The sequence below is a fragment of the Canis lupus genome, chromosome 7 (assembly GCF_048164855.1).
Source record: "Canis lupus baileyi chromosome 7, mCanLup2.hap1, whole genome shotgun sequence".
Lineage (NCBI taxonomy): Eukaryota > Metazoa > Chordata > Mammalia > Carnivora > Canidae > Canis > Canis lupus.
Genome location: NC_132844.1, coordinates 29089376 through 29107897, shown reverse-complemented (window position 1 = coordinate 29107897; position 18522 = coordinate 29089376). Strand labels below are relative to the sequence as shown.

At 34.8% G+C, this 18522-nt stretch overlaps 1 protein-coding gene across 9 annotated transcripts in view; it reads left to right on the top strand.

Annotated features, from left to right (window-relative positions):
- DOP1A (DOP1 leucine zipper like protein A) overlaps positions 1-18522 on the top strand; it is a 108337-nt gene that overhangs the window by 4470 nt on the left and 85345 nt on the right. Inside the window, exon 3 of one of the 9 annotated variants that reach the window (XM_072832209.1) lies at positions 332-484. The exons of the other annotated variants lie outside the window; for them this stretch is intronic. The gene's annotated coding sequence lies outside the window, so the exon portion shown is untranslated. The remainder of the gene's footprint in view (positions 1-331; positions 485-18522) is intronic. 9 annotated transcript variants of the gene reach the window in all.

Below are 18522 nucleotides of genomic sequence, written 5' to 3'. Positions count from 1 at the left end.
GAGGGAATAAGTTCCTCACTGATTCAGTGTTGCTTAGCCCTCTCCTTGGGCCCCATAAAATCATCTCACATCTGATTGGTGGCCAAAATTTGGGGAGATGCTGAATTAATCAGGGCCTGGATAAAATTCCAGAAGTTTATCTGTGAAAGAATTGGAAAATAAAACCTTAGTTGCAAATTAAAAAGTGTACTAGAGTTAACTTGAAAAGTACAATAAAAAGACTTAATCATTATTGAATTAGGTTAAGTTTTTTTTTTTTTTTTTCAAAAAATGCTTTTAATGTTACTGATGTTACTTTTACAAATAAAACATTCACTTGTTTTATTATTAGGAAATCATAGCTGTAAGATAAACCTTTGAAGCTAAAGAAATCTAAAAATCAGTGAGAACCTTTTATATGACAAAGTGATGACTGTTGATTCAGGAGTGATGAAATGTTGATGATATATGTCTATCTGCCATAGCTCCTATAAGCATGGATAAGGTAATAAACTTAAGAGAATATAATAATTCCTTTATTTCTTTCATTACCTTTTAAGTTTGATCTAGGTTTTAATATTTCCATCCTGCAGAAGACATTTTTGACCTTTTTTTCTTCTGAGGTAGTGAAAAATTCTCCTCTCATGGAAAGAGTTTAATGTGAATAGGTAGGAAAATAAATTACCTACTCTTGTTCTATTAAATATATCCTGTATTTCAACTTGTTGTGGTTATTTTCAGGCTTATATCAATATTGTGAGCTTAATGTTTAAATTACCGTTATTTCATGTTCATGAACAAAGAGTTCAGGTAAATAGACAATTTAGTTTGGTGTTTCTTTTTTCCAAAAAAAAATTTATCTGAATGGTAATACTAGATTTATGAGTATAGACAATAATTTGCTATTCAACCAGAGGTCAGATTGCTGTTGATCTAAGGTTATGGGATACAGCCTCAATTTGGAAGTAAGAAAAGAGCACTCCAGATGAATAGTCTTTACTTCATAAAAGACCTTTCACTCAAATAAGTAGTTTCTTTCCTATGTCTCTACTGTAAAATAAAGAAGCAGGATAGAAGCAGTGCAGATAAACTTTTTATTATTTGAAGGTAACAACGGACTAATCAGAGAAACTATAAAAAACACAGCAGTCTTAGTCCTTTAAGTTATACAGATAAATAACCTAACATTTCCATTTGCTCTTTTTGTGTGCTGTATCAGCTACTTGAAACCCTTAGAATATTTGTTAGTATAATCAATCAAATTTTCAAGATAGCTGGAATTTTTGTATATCGTACACCCTAAATGTCATTCCAGTCTGGTGTTATGCTTTCTGCTTGTCTTCAGTGTGATACACTTTGCACAGTGACTTTTCATATACACTTAACACATATACACTTGACCATATTTAAAATTTCCTGGACAAAATTTTTTCTCTGTAGAAAAAAATAGAATATAATATTTGCTTTAAAGTTAGTGTCTGTCATCTTGGGAAGAAAAATAAATATTTAAATGACTTCCCATTTTATATATCAGCAATTCCATGAATGTTACTACCACCCTTAAGTTAGGAGTCCACCTTTAAGCCTGAAGAGGGATTCCAGCAACATGATTATTTTTATGGCACCTGTCATTTTATTGGAAGGCTATCTTCAAAGCATTGTACCCCAAGCCTACCTGATTCTATTAATTTGAGGTTACCTATTAGTTTTATGTGATGTGATTACTGCTGTGTTATTATGTCTTTTAAGTTGGGTGTGGTTTAAAAAGAAAATATTCAGTAGGTTGCCTTCTTGTTGATTGATTCCTTCACTGTGCAAAAGTTTTTTATTTTGATGTGATCCCAATAGTTACTGCTTGTCTTCCCATTGCCAAAAACCACGTATCTAGAAAAATGTTGCTATGATCAGCAACAAAACTCCAGGTTTTCCAGGGTTTGGTGGGGGTGGGGAAAGGGGAGAGTTAATCTGTTGGCTGTGAGAGAACCTCCTGGGATATGAGAGAGTGGTGGTTAAAGGGGCACTAACCTGGAAATCTGAGCATACCTGGACATTGATGCTGATGTGATCATGCTTAGGACATCACTAGCACCAGTCTGGTGTATAATCAGAGCACTTACCAGATGGCTTGTGAAATCCCCCCTCAGAAGGAATTGGTGCTATAAAGAACAGTGTACTGCCCAGGTCCTTGACAGGTGTTATTATGACCCAATTAAAGTTTCTGTGTTTTGGTTAAAAAAAAATATATATCAGACATTGATCATGTCTGTCTAGATGTCTATGACATCTAGACAATGTCAATTGACTATGATCAATGTCAGAGAAATTACTACCTCCGTTTTCTTCTAGGACTTTTATGGTTTTAGGTATCACATTTAGGTCTTTAATCCATTTTAGTTTTGTGTATGATATTAGAAAGTAGTAGTTCAGTTTCTTTCTTTTGCAGATATCCATCCCGTTTCCTAGCATCATTTATTGAAGAAACGTTTCCCCATTGTATATTCTTGCCTTTTGTCATAGATTAGTTGACCATTTAACTGTGGGTTTATTTCTGGGCTCTGTATTCTGTTCCATTGATCTGTATGTCTGTTTTTGTGTACTATGCTGTTTTGATCACAGCAGCTTTGTAGTAAATCTTGAAATCTGGAATTGTAATATCTTCAGCTTATATCCAATAAGAGGTAAATATCCAAAATGTATAAAGAACTTATACAACTCAATACCAAAAAAAAAAACAAAACAAAACAAAACAAAACAAAAAACCCAAACGATCCAATTAAAAAATGGGCAGAGGACCTGAGTAGACTATTGTCCAAAGAAGACATACAGATAGCCAACATGAAAAGATGCTCAGCCTCACTAATCATCAGGGAAATGCACATCAAAACCACAATGTGATATCACTTTACACCTGCCAAAATGGCTAAAATGAAAAAGACAAGAAATAATAAGTGTGATAAGGATGTGGAGAGAAAAGAACCCCCATGTACTGTTGTTGGGAATGCAAATTAGTATAGCCAGAATGGATAACAGTATGGAGGTTTCTCAGAAATTTAAAAACAGAAGTACCATATGATCCAGTATTCCGCTGGGTATTTATCCAAAGAAATGAAAACACTAATTTGAAAGATATATGTACCCCTATGTTTATTGCAGCATTATTTACAGTAGCCAAGATATGGAAGCAGCTAAGTGTCCACTGACAGATGAATGGTTAAGGAAGATGTGATACACACACACCATAGAAAATTACAGACGTAAAAACAATGAGATTGTGCCATTTGCAACAAAATGGATGGACCTAAAGGGTATTGTGCTAAGTGAAATAGGTCAGACTGAAAAAAGCCATACAATATGATCTCACTCATATCAGTAGTCTAAAGAAGCTGACAAAAAGCAGGATCAGACCTATAAAAATACAGAGAACTGATGGATGTCAAAGGGGAGGGGGTGAGGAGATACGCAAAATGGGTGAAGGGTAGTGGAGATACAGGCTTCCAATTATTGAGTGGATAAATCAGGGGAATAAAAAAGACACACCATGAGGAATATAGTCAATGGTATTGTAACAGCATTGTATGGTGACAGACAGTAGCTACACTTGTGGTGAGCATACCATAATGTGTAAAGGTGTCAAATCACCTGATACTAATGTAACATTGTGTGTCAACTATACTCAAAAAGCTGTTTTAGAACATGAGAGACTCCTAACTCTGGGAAAAGAACAAGGAGTGGTGGAAAGGGAGGTGGGTGGGGGGTGGGGTTGACTGGGTGACAGGCACTGATGGGGGGGCACTTGATGGGATGAGCACTGGGTGTTATGCTATATGTTGGCAAATTGAACTCCAATTAAAAAAAAAAAGCTGTTTTAAATAAAAATTTTTAATTTATTTTAAAATTTAATTTTAAAAGTTTAAATAAAATTAACTTACATCAATGGCTGTATGACAAAGTATCTCAAAATGTAGTTACTTAATAAATACTTCTCAGTTTCTTTCAGAAGGGATTGGGGAGCAGTTTGGCTGTGAGTTTCTGGCTTAAATTTTGTGAGGTTGCAGATATTGGCCTGGACCATAGTCATCCTTATGTATGATTGAGGTTGGAGAACCGCTTTCTAAAGTGGTTTGCTCACATACTAGCAAGTTGTTTCTGGCTGTTGAAGGGAGGCCTAAGTTTCTATGCATAAGGCTCCTTAAAGTGTCCTTACCACACATAAAGGCTAGAATGAGTGATCCAAGAAACAGCACATAGGCTAGCAGTAATTTTGTGTAGGACAGGTGACTATACAAGAGAATGAATATTAAGAGTTCAGCATCATTGGAGGCCATCCTGGAAGCTAGCTTCCACATTTTATAAAGCTAATATACATACATGTCACTAGTAAGCAGTACATACTTAATCAGTATGCGGTTTATACACAGCTCATGGTTTTAGAATATTTAAAGATTAACTTAATAACACTTGATTATATTACTAAATGAAGCAAGTACTTTATCCACAAAATTCTTAGTTTCTGTTTTTCTTTGGGGGATAGTGGGTTGATTCTTGATTCAAATGTAATACTAAAGATGCAGATTTTATTCATTTTGGTTTTCCTTTATTTCTAAGATGAATGAAGGAGAGAATGCCACATGTTACACGGCTGCTGTTTGATTTGCTATGGAGACGTTATTCTTTTTTAAAAAAATTAAGCTTAATACCAAAAAGAGGGAATAATTTGCATGATTTTAAAAGTATACAGAAAGTATAGAGAGAAAAGATTCCCTTTCCTTGGCCCTTATCTATGCATTTTCCACCTGGCCAACTGGAAGTAAGCAGTTTTTTTTATTTATTTATTTATTTATTTATTTATTTATTTATTTATTTATTGTGTGTTCTTTCAGAGCTGTATCATATATATGCAGATAATATGACTATATTTTTTCCCTTTTTGTATAAATGGTAGCATACTGTGAACACTGTTGTGCACATTGATTTTTTTCTTTTTTTAGTTCATATATTTTAGGAGCATTATCTGAATTGGTACATACACTTTATTCATTCTTTTTACCAACCGAATGTATTCTGTTGTCTTCAATTCATATCACTGTTATTGGTTATTTACTATGAGTCAGCTGGGACTGACTAGGAGCTGGGGATGTGAGAGCTAAAACTGATGGATGAATACTCTGTCACAGGGATTAATACCCTTGGGAGTCAGGGTTCGATTAAGCAAAGCAAAGGAGGTTCTGTAGCAGAGAAAGTATAGTGTGTAGTCGGAGTTCACAGAAAGGAGATGTACGTATGAGTGTTGGAGATAGAGAATAGTTAGGGAAGACTTCACAGCAGAGGTAAGATCTGAAGCCTGAAGGATGAGTAGGTACTAGTCAAGTTAGGATTTAGTGTTTCAGGCAGAAGGAAGTTTTTAAAAAGACTTCAAAACCTATTACAAAGCTATAGTAACTTTAAAACAGTGTGGTACTGACAGTAGAGGCAAACATGTACACCAATAGAGAGGAATAGAAAGCCCTGAAATAAACCCTGTGGTCAAATCTTCAACAGAGTGCCAGAGCAATCGATCAGGTTTCTTCAAAAAATGGAATTGAGAAGACTGGATATCCATATACAAAAGAATGAAGTTGGAATCTTATTTTATGCTAGATAAGAAATAACTCAAAACAGAATACCTAAATATAATACCTAAAACATAAAACTAGTAGAAGAAAACATGGGAGAAAAGCTTCATGACATTGGTTTTGGCAATGATTTCTTGGATATGACAACAAAAGCACAGGTAACAAAGGCAAAAATACACAAGAGGGACTACGTCAAACTTAAAAACCCTTATTCATCAAAGGATACAATCAAAAACATAAAAAGACAACCTACCAGAATGGGAGAAAATTTTCAGAAGTGATATATATAAGGGTCATATCCTGAATATATAAAGAAATGTCACTCAGCAACAAAAAGACAACCCTATTAAAAAATTGGCAAAGGCCTGAATAGACATTTCTTCAAAGATTAGTACAAATGGCCAAGGCAGATGAAAAGATTTTCAGCATCATTAATCATTAGAGAAATGCAAATCAAAGCTACCATGAGATGCTACCTCACGCTTATTTCCATGGCTACTATCAAAAAACTGAAAAGTGTTGGTGAGGATGTGGAGAAATTAGAACCCTTATGTACTGTTGGAAATGTAAAATGGTGCAGCTGCTATGGAAAACAGTATGGTGGCTCCTCTTAAAAACAGAGCTGCCATATAGTCTAGCATTCTCACTTCTGGGTATGTTGAAAAGAAAAGATGATCCTGAAGAAATATTTTCATACTCAAGTTCATAGCAGCTCTGTTCACAATAGCCTAGTGGTAGAAAATGTAAATGTCTGTGAATGCATGGATGGATAACTATACATATAGAGTCAAATATTAATCTTAAAAGGGAAGGAGATCCTTGGGCTCCATGCTGGGCATCAGCTTACTTAAAAAAAAAAAAAAAAAAAAGGAGGGGGGAAAATCCTGTCACATACTACAATATAGATGAACTTTGAGAACATTATGTTAAGTGAAATAAATCAGTCACAAAAAAGCCAAAATATCGTAGGGTTCCACTTAACATGAGGTATCTAAGGTAGTCAGAAGCAGAAAGTAAAATGGTGGTTGCCAAGGGCTAGGAAAGAGGGAAAAGAAGAGGGTTTTTTGTTGTTGTTGTTGTTGTTTTAATGTGTGTAGAGTTTCAGTTTGGGAAAATGAAAAAATTCTGGAGGTTAATTGTACAATGTGAATATACTTAATACTACTGAATTGTACACTCAAAGATGGTTAAAATGATAAATTTTATGTTTTTTTTTACTCACAATTGGAAAAGATAAATGACATTAAACTTTTAGAAACATATATGCATTTTAAAATGCTATCCTGTAATGAAAGCCACGTTTCTAAATACTGAAAAAGGAGCTGATTGAAGAATGAACCTAGAGGGTTTGAATCAGAAGATATTGTACTGGCTCAGTTGGTAGAGTATGTGAGTCTCAACCCTGGGCCCATGAGTTCAAGCCCCACGTTGGCCATAAAGCTTACATGAAAAATATACAGAGTCACAGCATTTTGAATATAGGTTGATAGAAAAAAATTTAAGTGATGAAAGGGAGCATGGGGCATACCCAGAAGAGAAAGTGCATAATTAAAGACACTGAGGTGGGAGGCAGCAAGACTTGTACAGTTGGCTAGTTTTAAAAAATATTTATTGGCTCTTGTTAAAGATGGTAAGGCCAATTTTATTAAGGAACATCATGATAAGTATTGGGACCACTGCATTGGGATTTTATAGTGGAGGAGAGAGATGGGCCTTAACTCTGAATACATCATGGGCAAGTGTTGGTTTGTAGCATCCTCAGAGCCCTTATTTGAAATCTGAAACCGGCCCTGTCTGTGATGGGAAAGAAGTGACAGAACAAAGAGATCAATCCGTTCAGATTTGTAGGTGGCAAGCTTAATAAGTGAGGGAATTTACATATGAGGCTTGCCTTGGGTGGCCTCAAAACAAGTAGATCTCCACACCCACTCACCAGCTGGAATCTTACAAGTTTATAGATAAATCTTTATTGGGTTCAGTCACATATCCAGTCCAGGTAGCCTCCACACTACGTTTCTATCAAGTATATCCTTAGAGCAGCTTCTGGGAGTAGCGAAGGCAAGCAGAATGCACATTCTAAGGACGAGGGAGGAAGCGAGGAGCCTCCGATTACCTGGTTCCAGCTCATGGGTCAATGGGCAGTCACATCTTCTTGATGATCTCCTTGAATAGCAAGTGGGACTTCATAGCCATGGAGTAGTGGGAGACAGGATGGAAAATGATTCTAAGAGGAAGCATCAGGGACAAGGGGGGATTCTGGCTAAACCGACCTACCAGGGTTCTTGCTCAAGATAGGTTGAGGTATCCAGATGATGGAGGATGAGAGTCTGATCAGGTATTGAGGGTGGTCAGATACTGATGGTGGGGGGTTTCTGGTCAAGCTGATATAGCACGGTTCTTGGAAAAACTACATTTTGCAAGAAAGTTCACAAGTGGGCCTAGGAGAATATTCAGAAGTTTTACTAAAGTTTGGTCAAGCAAAGAAACTTCTGCCAAGTTTTACTTAGCTAGATAGAAATATGAACTATAAGATTGAGTGGGTCCAGTTTATGAAAAGGCTTTGGTCAATATGATTAAGAGCTTGCATTTCATTTCTAAGTAATTGTTAACAATTATAGCAATGATAGAGTATTTCTTAGGTGTTAAGCTTGGGGCTAAAGTGCATTTTGTAGACAAAAGTTTACTTGCAGAGCTTCCAGCAGGGAGTAATATTTTCAAACTATGTTTTGCTGTGTAAAATTAATTGGCTCCTAGAAAGCTGAAGGTAGTAAAAGTAGAAGGCTGTTAAAATAGTCCAGGCAGAAACTATTAGGAGCCATGGTTAAAAGACCATTCTGAAAGATAATGCCTACCACAGTCAACTTTGGGGAGGGGGGGGAGTAGGAGGTGAAGTCATAGATTCGATATAAGAATAGAAAATAAGGCCAAAGTGCAAGTTTGTGTGATTGGGAAGATGGCAGTACTGTTTATTTCAGTAATGAAGTAAAAACAAAAACTCAGAGAATAATAATAGCAGTGCTTGACAGGTCCTATTTCTTGTGTTGGAGTAATGTCCTAAAAAAAAAAAAAAATTAGAGCAGAGTGTGAAGCAGAAAGTGAGAGGAGTAATAATAATGACAAACAGTTCAGGGTTTATCAGTGTTTCAGAGGATACCTAGTTTTTGTAAAGGGACTCTGAATAAAGATTTTACAATAAGCAACACCATATTTTGGTTCTGATTCTATTAGGTGCTTGAGAATCTATCAATATATCTAGAGTTAATTCTCTCTCTTGCCAGGTAACATCTCAGCAAGGTTCTTTTGTTCTTTTATGATATTAAAACTATTGTTCTGTTTTCATCTTAACCTTAAAACATGAGACAAGATGAACATCAGAAGAGATAGAAAAGCAGAGGCCAGTCTGCTATAGGGAATTCTCATTTGTCTCCATGAAGTATCTCGATATCTTCAAAACTAATTACAGCTGCTTTCCTTTGCCCTTTAAGGGAGTTAACCCCTGCAGTGCTACTTACTGTCCAGCACCATTCATTTAAAACTGAGTAAACCAATGTGCACAGACACATGCGTGGTTTGTGTCCAATGTTAATCCTTTTCTTGTTTGTCTCTATATGTAAAATTACTTGGCTAAAATGTTAGTTTCTTCCTGTTTATTATTTTGATCTTCTTCTCTAGATGCATAAGCACAATTGAATCTGCATCTTTGTGTGTATGTGTGTTTTACTCATGATTTTACTTTTGGAATAGTTTTAATAAAATTTACAAAAGAAAATAAAACCCTTGATAGGATTTTTTTTGTTTGGAAAAAAAAATATGTCTTTCTTCACAGGCTATAAAATTTGTTTACAGATGTTCAGTTAAATGCAGTAGAAAGTACAAAAAAACTTGTGCCATTCAGTATACATAATATAGCATTTTTTATGTTCATGTAGCAACCAGTCTCTGTTTTTAAGTTGAATACTGTAATAGTCTATTGCTTATTAATTTTAAAAATGCTGAGAACATTATTATTTTAAAAATGATTAAGTTTTATTTTCTTGGAAATAATTGTTTAATATGGTGGGTTTAATTGTACTGTAAATTTTGCTTTTTTCTACACTTTTTCTATCAGTTTGTTTCAGTTAAGATTATATTTTAGTGATTAAACTCATTTGTCATTGTTAAATGAATAATAATAGCTACTAATGAGCATATTTATTTTGAGAAGGATACTTTCTGAAAAATGATTTTTTAAATAAACTTGAAAAAGCACTTGGTAGGATAGCTAACATTAATGTTGTCCTTCATCTTGTGTTTCACATTTCTCTTTAATCATTCTGAATAGGCGCACTCTCATTTTTGTTACTTATCATTATCTCACACTTTACCTTCTGTGTATTGAAAAACAAGCAGTGTTTTCTCCTTCTAATTAAAAACAAAACCAGAATATGGTTAATCTAAATAATTTAGGTTTTCTTTAAGTGTATTATGCTTGTACTTACTCTCAGGCAGAAGATTTACTCTTGCCACCTCTAAGAAGTTAGTTTCATTTCCCACCACCAAATTCAATCAGTGTATATATAGAGAAATCAGACGGATTTAATATTAGTAAATACTAAACATGAAAAAGATACGTTTGGAAAAAGCATTATAAACCTCAAAGCCAAAATTTAGTTGACATTCTCAGTTTTAGATTATTCACACAAGTATTTATTTCTTTCTATAGATGTGGTTGATACAAATATGAAACGACTAAATCAGAATATGTAATTGAACCATCAGTGATGTCCACAGGTTTCATAAATATGTGGGTAACTTCTTTGAAATACTTGTTTTCTTAACTATTATTTTTATCCCCTCTTAACAGTTCTCATGAATTCTATCTCCCTTTCCCAAGAGAAAAACAAAACCTGTCTTTACTGGATCTTGTAAAGAATCCCTTGGGTGCTTCATAATAAAATTTCTAACCTAGAACATACCCCTAATCCAGCAGGAATCTTCGCATCATCCCTGGGTATCCTTAATTTAAGGACAGCCACATTTATAATTATGTTTTTGGATGCACAATCCAACCTGTGGCACCTCTCTAGGATTAATTCCACATGAGAGCACATGTTTACTTTTTTGGTATTGTGTTTTCAGGGGAGTAGATTGTGTTCTTGTACATACTGTATAGAGTGCCCCTTCCACCATGGTCATTTATTGAAATAGGATTTTTGTTTTACAAATAACCAAACAAAACCCTTTTATATCAGAATTTATAGTTATTTTGCCTTATACTTTAACCTATACACTTTCAGTATTCAGTAGTGATGTAGGTTTGGGGTATTCAGAGTTTAGTTTTGGTCCCTGTCCCTAAGCCAAGGTCTACAAGGAAGAACAGAAATGTATGTACTTACATTATTATAGTGCTTTTTAAAAATAAGTGGAATAGGAAAAGAAACAACAATGTCTAAAAAATGAGGAGTTAAAGAGTCAAGAAAGGCTATATAGCCTGAATAGGTTTTAGAAAAATTGAATAAGAAAGGAGAGGGAGGCTATGTCAGGCAGAAGAATTAAGAGTTGTGGTAAAAAAGTAGTTGAGGAAGACTGTGATTATGGACCAGGCTAGGTGTCAGCCAGCCAGAGTTCTTCCTGCTTCCTCCTCTTAATTCTGTGTGAAACCTCAAACACCAAAATGTTCATACATACAGGACTTCATGAGCATACTTGCTTCATGGATTTGTTATGAAGATAATTTGTGTAAAAGGGCTTAGCATGGGGCCTGCCACAGAGTAATTACGAAGTCAGTGTGAGCTGCTATTAGTAATCATCATCTTCTTGAATAATGTTTGGGCAATGTTTATTTGGCGACTGTGCTTTGGGGACAGGATATTATCTTTAACTCAAGGACATATGTTGAGTTTCATTGTTGCAGCTATTAACTATTTGAAGCTTACAAAAGAATCCTAGCTACCCATTAAAGGATCATTTTAGGTTGTAATATGTGCTCACACTGTTCTGTTTTTCTAAATTACTTTTCTTCATGATGCTCATGACATGTCACAAAAATCAGTTTAAAGCTAGAAGAAATCTTTAGTTATCATTTTTATAGAATTCAGACTATTTCTAACAGATGGATAATTTCTTATATGTCGATTAACTTTTTAGTATCTTTTTTCCAAGTAAATAAAACTTGCTGTTTGTCAGCTTGCTAGAATTGTGGGATTTTTTATTTTTTGAATCTCAGGTGTTATTTTTATAATTTTCACTGAGATCAAAAGTGAGAATATAAATATATAATTAAAATACGGTGAAACTCTATGTCAGAATTTTCTCCATCTAGAGATTAGCATCTAATTAATTTTAAAAGCTTTGACTTCTGGGGACACCTGGGTGGCTCAGTGGTTGAGCATCTGTCTTTGGCTCAGGGTATGATCCAGGATGAGTCCCATGTCGGCCTCCTTGCACAGAGCCTGCTTCTCCCTCTGCCTCTGTGTCTCTCATGAATAAATAAATAAAATCTTAAAAAAAAAAAAAAAAGAAAAAAAGCTTTGACCTCTGGGAGTATCATACTTCATAGAAGAAACAACGTCTAAAAAATGAATGAACCAAGTACTGAATACTGCTGAGAAGTTGATTAAGATGAAAGGCTGGAGAAATGACCATTGGCTTTGGCTAATGCAGTTAACTGGTGAACCATACATGGAGTGGTTTCCTTGGAGGGAGAGTGTCATGAGGCATTTTTTAGTGGGCTGAAGAGTAAAGAGGAAATGAAGAAATGAAATAGTATAGAAAAATGTTTTAGAAAGTTTTGTAATGAGAACAGAAAAATGGGTTGGTAATCAGAGAGTCTGTGAGAGTCAAGAGGAAGCTATGGATTTTAGTTTCTCACTATGGAAGATTCCAGGGCTCTGTCTGTAGGTGAATGGAGAATGATCCTGCACAGGAAGAGAAACTTACTGAAGAAGAGTAAACCAGTAAAGGTACTTTAGGAAAATTCTTGAAAAGCAAAAGGAGATGGGATCCAAAAAGAGCATAAGGGTAGGTCTTTGATGGAGGTGGGTCCTTTGTTCCTCACAACAGGAAAGTAGAGAATAAGGATATAAGTGTATATGGGTTTGCAGATTGTTGGAGGGAATGTAAGCATTCCTTTTGCTTCTCTTTTTTATTGCTGCTGTTCTTTCATGATCTTAAGTTATTTTTAATGGTTAAATATCTTATTGAATTGGTGTGCTAAATTTTATTAATTTAAATTCAATTAACAGTGTATTATTTTTTATTTTACAGTGTATTTTTATTAGTTTCAGAGGTAGAGTTCAATGATTCATCAGGCTTATATAACAGCCAGTGCTCGTTACATCATGTGCCCTTGTTAATGTCTATCGCCCAGTTACCTTATACCCCCACCACATCCCCTCCAGCAACCCTCAAGTTTGTTTCCTATGATTAGGAGTCTCATATACTTTGTCTCTCTCTAATTTAGTCTTCTTTTATTCTTCTCTCCCCCTATGATCCTCCGTTTTGTTTCTTAAATTCTGCATATGAGTGAGATCATTTAATTGCCTTTCTCTGATTGACTTAGTATCCTCTCGTTCCATCCACATTGTTGTAAATAGCAAGATTTCCCCTTTTCGATGGCTGAGTAGTATTCCATTGTATATTTATACCACACCTTTTTTTTTTTTAATTTAAATTCAATTAGCTAACATATAGTACATCATTAGTTTCAGATGTAGTTTTCAACAATTCATCAGTTAAATATAACACCTAGTGGTCATCCCATCACATGCTTTCCTTCATGCCCATCACCCATATACCCCATCCCCTCACCTACCTCCCCTTGAGTAACATTCAGTCTGTTTCCCAGAGTTAAGAGTCTCTCATGGTTTGTCGTCTTTGATTTTTTTTTCCCATTCAGTTTCCCCTCCTTCACTTATGGTCCCATGCACTATTTCTCATATTCCACATATGAGTGAAACCGTATGATAATGGTCTTTCTCCAATTGACTTATTCACTTAGCATAATACCCTCTGGTTCTGTCCATGTCGTTGTAAATGGTAGGTATTCATCCTTTCTGATGGTTGAGTAATATTCCATTGTATACATACCAGATCTTCTTTATCCATTCGTCTGTCAATGGACATCTAGGTTCTTTCCACAGTTTGGTTATTGTGGACATTGATGTTATAAACATTGGGGTGCAGGTGCTCCTTTGGATCACTACATTTGTATCTTTGGGATAAATACCTAGTAGTGCAATTGCTGGGTGGTGGCATTTGCTTCTGTTTTCTTAATTAAATTTGCAGTTTGGTCTTTAGCAACAATGGAAGGAGGTGGTATTAGAGTTTTGAAAAGAAGACAAAGTATGAAATACTTGTGTCAGGCAATAGATTTACTAAGGAAACAGTGGTTTAGAACAGTGTTGAATACCTGGTTGAGGAGGTTTGTTTTTCAATTTAAAATGCAGTCAGCCATCCTGTGGTTATATGATTTTTCTCCAGCAATGTTCAGTTGCTTGAGCTCAGGCATAGAAAAAGCAGATAATCAAGTTCAACCCAGATTGGGACTTTGCCAGGTAAGTATTGAGAGAATAAGGAAGACATTTCACTCCCTGGCCCTGAAATGGGATGGATATAAAAAGGAAAAAAGCCTCCATGAGACTGAAGAGTAGTGGTTAAGAGTTAGAATTCTGGGGGTGCCTGGGTGGTTTCACCCAGGGGTGCCTGCTCTTGGTTTCAGCTCAGATCATGATCAGAGGGCCATAATCTCAGGTTCGTGAGATGAAGCCTCGCATCAGGCTCTGCACTCTGGGGGAGTCTGCTTGAGATTCTCTGCCCCTCAAAGAGTTAGAACCCTAAAGCTAGACTATTTCTGTTCCCTGACTCTGCCATTTATAATATTTCTATACCTCTGTCTCTTTATTTGTTAAGTGTGGACAATAATGTTTACTTCATGGGCTCAAATAGGATTAAATTAATTAAAATATGCAAAGCATTTAAATGGTGCCTGGCATGTAGTAAGCCACAATTTAAGGTCAGCTAAGATGTTGTTTTCTCTGCTGCATCTGAGGTCTTATCCTGAGAAGGTAGCTAGGACCAGAAGGCAGCTGATGTGCAGAGAAAAGCTGCAGATCTGTTGACCACATATTTGGAGTTTCTTAGAGTGTATAATATTTTGAAGGTTTGAGATTGGGTCAGATGAGGGGAAGTACAGAATATCAGGATTCTAGTGAATACCTTAACCTATTTGTGAAATACTTGTTAGATGTTTTATTTTATCTATATTGGTAGGTCTCCTGGAAAGTTTCTAGTTCTCTGGAGTAACTGGCTGTATGAGTTGATGGAAAAAATTATTTGCTAAAGATCATTAGTGTGTCAATTTTTGAAACTTAGAACTTTTGACCAAAATGAAATAAATTTGTTAATAATTGTCACATTCATTTGTTAGGTGGTAACAGTAATAACTGAATGATAATTTTTCATTTGGTAAAAAAACTTGGAGTGTCTGCTGTGTATATATATGTGTGTGTGTATGTATACACATACATATATATAGCATTTTTTAAAGTACTTTTTCATTCATAATGAACAAGTAGAGTTTTCCCCCTTGAATTTCATGGTACTTTAATCTATTTATTTACATAGTTGGAATGTGATAAAACTCTTGGAAAGTCCCCAGATATATTTGTAGAATTGGCTAATACTGAATAGTCCTTTGTCTCTTCATCCCTCTCCTGACTTTTCATGGCAATGGAGACAGGGAAGCAGGGAGCTCAGCTAGTAATAAACAGATTAGCCAAAATATCTTTATTTGGTTATTTTCTGAAATTAGGTCTATTCGTTTTTTATAACCACTTAAATTTTTTTTAAATTAGATGGTCTGTTGGAATGTTTTATTTCTTACTAAAATTTTGCCTTTTCACCCTGTAAAGTATGAAAACTCTGATAATTTTCATAGGGTCTAATTTGCATAGAGAAATCTATGTCTTTTTTTCTTTAACAGCTGTTTTAATTTTTATATTTGAATGAGACAAAAACACTACACTAAATCACACTTTATGACAATTCAAGTCCAATTTATGTGAGTTATAACTTAGAAATAACAGCTAAATTGTCAAGGGATATGATTATAGATTAAATTTAAAAAAACTGCTTATTAATAGCTCCAGAAAGAATTTTTTTAACAAGGATAACTTTTTTTTTTTACAGTATTATATTAGTTTCAGGTGTGCAATATTGTGATTCAACAATTCCATACTGAAAGAAAAATTATAAATGCCATTTGACTTTACCTGCAGCACTTTATGGAAGAACAAGCCACAGTCTTAATTTACCTTTTCAGGTTTCCTAGTTACATTAAATAGTTATTGTATTGATCAAGAAATAGGTTTTGGGTTTGGGGTTGTTTTGTTTTTGTTTTAATTTCAAACAAATAAAACTCATTTGATAGTGGTGATAGAATTCTTGTTTGGTTTCTTGTTTAAAGTGATGCACATGTTCAATATTTTAATTTTGGTGAGGAATCTTGATTGTTGTGATAGTTTTATGAGCATATATTAGAACTTAATAGGTATGTTAAATATGTACAGGTTAATAGTAAAAAAAAAACAAAACCACACATTTGGCAGTGACACATTTTGCATTCATGAGACAATTGGGTATAATTTAACCATCTTCAGTTTTGCATTTTACTACCTTTACTAAATTCAGAGCCATATCTTGTTCTTAATTAAAATTTATTAGTCCTTATAATTACTTACTTCCTCATACTGTTTGTTTTTATTAGTGCTAATGGTGGCAATAACTTCTTTGAGCATTTTCTATGTGCCACTCTGATAAGTTTAATATGTTCTTTATTTAATTCTGACAGCCATTGAGCTAGGTATTATCATCTTATTTTACAGTTGAGGAAACTGAAGTTTGACATCTCACCCAAGGTCATACAGCTAAGTGTTAAAACTAGGATTTGGATTCCCAGCTGTCTTGACATTATCCTGTGCTTAGAGACCCTAACTCCTACTGTCCATCTTTTTGTGGACTTGGGGTTCTACAAAACACTGTTTTGTTATTGAACATGTGCAGTTTTTGCCATGTATTACAACATTTCTGGAGAAGTTGCAGTGTATAAAGTTTCTTTGATCCAAATGGGAAATGTTATATTTGCATTAGGATCTAAGCCAGTGGTGTTCCAAGTGTGATTTGTGGGCCATTCACAAATTCTTTATTAAGGAAACATGAGATAAACACAGATGAAAGTATTAGACATCGGGGTTTTTTTTTGCTTGTGTGTGTGTGTGTGTGTTTTAAGGTTTATTATTTGAGAGACAGCACTAGTGCAAATGAGGGGAGGGGCAGAGGGAGAGAAACTCAAGCAGACTCTGGAGTGGGACACAAGGCTTTATCTCAAGATCTGGAGATGATCACCTGAACTGAAATCAAGAGTTGGACACTCAGCCAACTGAGCCATCCAGGTGCCTCTCAATGTTTGATATTCCTACAACTATGTACATGGTTTATATTTTTATCAGCAATCGACTGGGGAAAAAACTGGTTCTTTACCACACTTTGAGAAGTACTGATCTAAACCACTTTAAAATAAAATATGGAAAAATAAAATACCTGAGACTTAGAATTTGCATTTGTTATAGATTGGATGAAAAATTAAAAAGTGATATCCCTACACTTTTCTTCTGATATGTAATGAGTAATTTTATTTTCATTAAAAGTCATTGAGGAAGCAAAACCTAATTTCTAGTCCTAGGATCTGACCACTTTTTCACACAAAAGGAAAGTACAATAGCTCCCTCCTGATGAAATTTCTATAAAAGATCTTTCTCATTTTTCAGCTGTTTGCATAAGATTTTGCTTATAATGTTCCACCAGATAGTTATATGTGTTTTTGTTATATAAACTCTTTTTAGTTATATTAAAATATTTAGATAATTTTTAACTAAATAAAAAATATTTAAAGAATCAAATTTCTGCACTGAGGGGGGCACTTGACAGGATGAGCACTGGGTATTATGCTATATGTTGGCAAATCGAGCTCCAATAAAAAATATATATACAAAAATAAAAAATAAATAAATAAATCCCAAAAAAAGCAAATTTCTTATCTGACTTAACTTTTTAAGCTGCAAACACAAAAGTCTAAACCCCACAAACTTAATTGTTTGTTGTTGGCTAGTGTTTTATACCAAATTTAAAAACTATGTCAGAAAATCTGTCAGTTGAGGTAATACTGCTTTACAATTAGATTATTAGTCTTATTACAATTAAAATGCTTTTATTTGGGAAGCCTGAGTGGCTCAGTGGTTTAGCGCCTGCCTTCGGCTCAGGTCGTGATCCTGGCTGGAGTCCTGGGATTGAGTCCCATATGGGCTTCCTGCATGGAGCGTACTTCTCTCTCTCTCTCTCTACCTATGTCTCTGCCTCTCTCTGTCTCTGTCTCTCTGTCTCTGTCTCTCTGTCTCTCATGCATAAATAAATAAAATATTTTTAAAAATAAAAAATGCTTTTATTTATATAAATTACTTCTTTTTTTTAAAATTTTTATTTATTTATGATAGTCACACAGAGAGAGAGAGAGAGAGAGAGAGAGGCAGAGACACAGGCAGAGGGAGAAGCAGGCTCCATGCCGGGAGCCCGACGTGGGATTCGATCCCAGATCTCCAGGATCAGCCCTGGGCCAAAGGCAGGCGCCAAATCGCTGCGCCACCCAGGGATCCCTATATAAATTACTTCTAAATTGATTTTCAGGTTAATTTTCCCAGTGCACAAATACTATATATCTTATCTTGAAAATGATGTATCTTACACTGGAAATATTACAAGGGGAAAAAATCCTTGTCAATAAAAATTATACATGTGCTTTATCTACCACTATTCTTAGGTATATTGAATATAATTTAGTTATTTTATACTATTATATGTTTTCAGATAATCCAGTCAAGTTGAATTTTTTCCCTAAACT